Below are 2,250 nucleotides of genomic sequence, written 5' to 3'. Positions count from 1 at the left end.
TTAGTATCGATGCAGCTCTAATTAAGAGATAAATTTAAAAAAATAGTCATTCTTTTTTGTTTTGCTCATGTTGTAGAAACCAAACAGTACATCGTTGAACTATGAAAAACCTGTAAGCAAATTTTGGTTAATAAAACTACAGAAATCAATCCAAAATAATTAGGGTATAAGGACAATCCCAAAAAATATGAAGCAGAGTTTCATTAGGGGCACCACAAAAAAAGCAATTTGTATCTATATCTAATTTAAACCTTTTTAATTATACTTTGGCTGGGTAGAGTCCAAGTAATAGTTTAAACAAGACTTCCCTTACTTTGTTACTGATCCGGGAACCATGCTAGGAAGATACACTCATAGCGCTGATTGGTGCTATTGGTGCTGTCCAGCCTATAGAGGAGGCAGAGGACGTGCGCTGCAGATCTGGTTCCTCCCAACAAAAGCTGTTTTGAAGAACACAACAGAACTGTAGGCTCAGCACAGAAATCTCTCTTCACCTTATATGGATTCTTATAGTCCCAAACCAATATGGTCAACAAGAATATGTGTGTACCTCTATGAAAATAAACCATTTTAGGCCTGCCCTGGTCTGTCCCATTAATTCCATGAGCATTTATATTTCAATAACTCCTTTAGAGTCAGAGAGGACTTAACTTGAAGAGTGTTCATGATTATAAATAATGATTTGTTATTATAAGTGATGACTCCAAAGTCTTTACAAATAAAAACTAATGCAGTGTTATGGAATTATTATTAAATTGATATAAAATGCAATGTGTGACATGTTTTAAAGACCAGTCTTTATTTTATTGGCCATATGCATCGTATTCCATGTATATGGCATTGCATTATATTAATAAAATAATATGTTAAAAAACATAATTTTATGTTTTGAAGCCCAGTCTTTATTTTATTTTTTTATTGGCTTTTCAGTTGTCCAATATGTGCCTGCATAATATAAAAAGGCATATTTTTTAACGAGCATTTTATGTTTTAAAGTTATGGCCTTTTTGTCTTATCCAATCAGCGCTCAAGACGTTTCATCACGTGCGCTGGTGCATTACGCTTGATCTGGTGACTTTTCTGGAACAAACAAACAACGCACATACCACCTTGAGCGCTGGGAAAAAAAGAAGAAGAAAACCCCCACCTTTTCACACGAAATCTGTTTGGTGAGCACAAATAAACACATTTTGTAAAGTTAAAGTTCAATAATTGTTTTAGTTATTTGAATACAGCTTTTGTGTTGTAAACCATTTATTTTTATTTTCATAGTATAACATTTTATATTAATATCATAGTAACTCACATTACACGGACCTGTTGGCTTTATAGATAGAACGTTTTATACTTTTCATATATAACCTTACACATTGGAAATTAACGAATTCGCTCTTTTTTATTTATTTGAAAAGTTTGTAACGCTACAGTTTAGCAGTCTGTCGTGATGTATCGAGGCGAGGCGAACTTCTTGTTTAAACGATATCTCGTAATGGTTATTGGTTGCGTTCAGTGTGAGTAAAGGTTTGCATATGCATTAAAATGTACAGTTGCTGCTTTGGTAGTTTAACAGTGCAAAGTCTGAGGGAATATATTCTGTACTGCTGACTGCATCGCAACGAACCATTTTCAAATGTGTTGCAGTTGATTGCAAACAGTCTTTTTCCAAATACGCAGCATTTAAGAGCCATTTTTATTAAAGTTAAAGTTGGGGGTTTTTATTGGAAATTCGCTGTTCGAGTTTCTCTCTTCTATTTCTCAAGAAATAAACACACAAAAAGGACAAAATGTGTATAGTCTTAATAATGTGTATTGAGTGGACATAGAACCAATACAACTGAATATATTTTTAAATTTCTCCCGTTAAAGCCTGCAGAATTTTTATCATTCACACTATATTATACTCCATTCTTCTTATCAACGACAACTCTATTTTGAAAATAATCAAGGGTTTTTTTTGTTTAATCAAAGGAAAAAAAATAATTAAAATACAATAACATTGCTTATAGGACTTACACATGTAAAACCAAATGTGCTATGATACAGTTAATTATTGCTATTAAGCACAGCAAATAGAATTTGAAATCTCAGTCTTTAATAATTTCTCTTTTATCATAATTTTAAAATAACTACATTTTTATGTTTTTTTTTTGTTTTTTTTTTTGGCAAAAGAAAAATAGTCAAAAATGCAATAACTTTGACTGGCTTGCCACCTTGCCTCAGTCACAATATTTTTGAAGGTGTGTTGTCTTA

The 2,250-nt window shown here is 32.1% G+C and overlaps 1 long non-coding RNA gene across 1 annotated transcript in view; it reads left to right on the top strand.

Annotated features, from left to right (window-relative positions):
• The first annotated feature begins 1,015 nt into the window (after positions 1 to 1,015).
• Positions 1,016 to 2,250, top strand: part of LOC108278516 (uncharacterized) — a 9,560-nt gene continuing 8,325 nt past the window's right edge. Inside the window, exon 1 of the long non-coding RNA XR_008398338.1 lies at positions 1,016 to 1,169. This is a non-coding gene — a long non-coding RNA (uncharacterized LOC108278516). The remainder of the gene's footprint in view (positions 1,170 to 2,250) is intronic.

The sequence above is a fragment of the Ictalurus punctatus genome, chromosome 18, assembly GCF_001660625.3.
Source record: "Ictalurus punctatus breed USDA103 chromosome 18, Coco_2.0, whole genome shotgun sequence".
NCBI classification, from domain to species: Eukaryota; Metazoa; Chordata; class Actinopteri; order Siluriformes; family Ictaluridae; genus Ictalurus; species Ictalurus punctatus.
The sequence above is the reverse complement of the archived record's forward strand: the minus strand, read 5'-3'. Positions and strand labels throughout refer to the sequence as shown.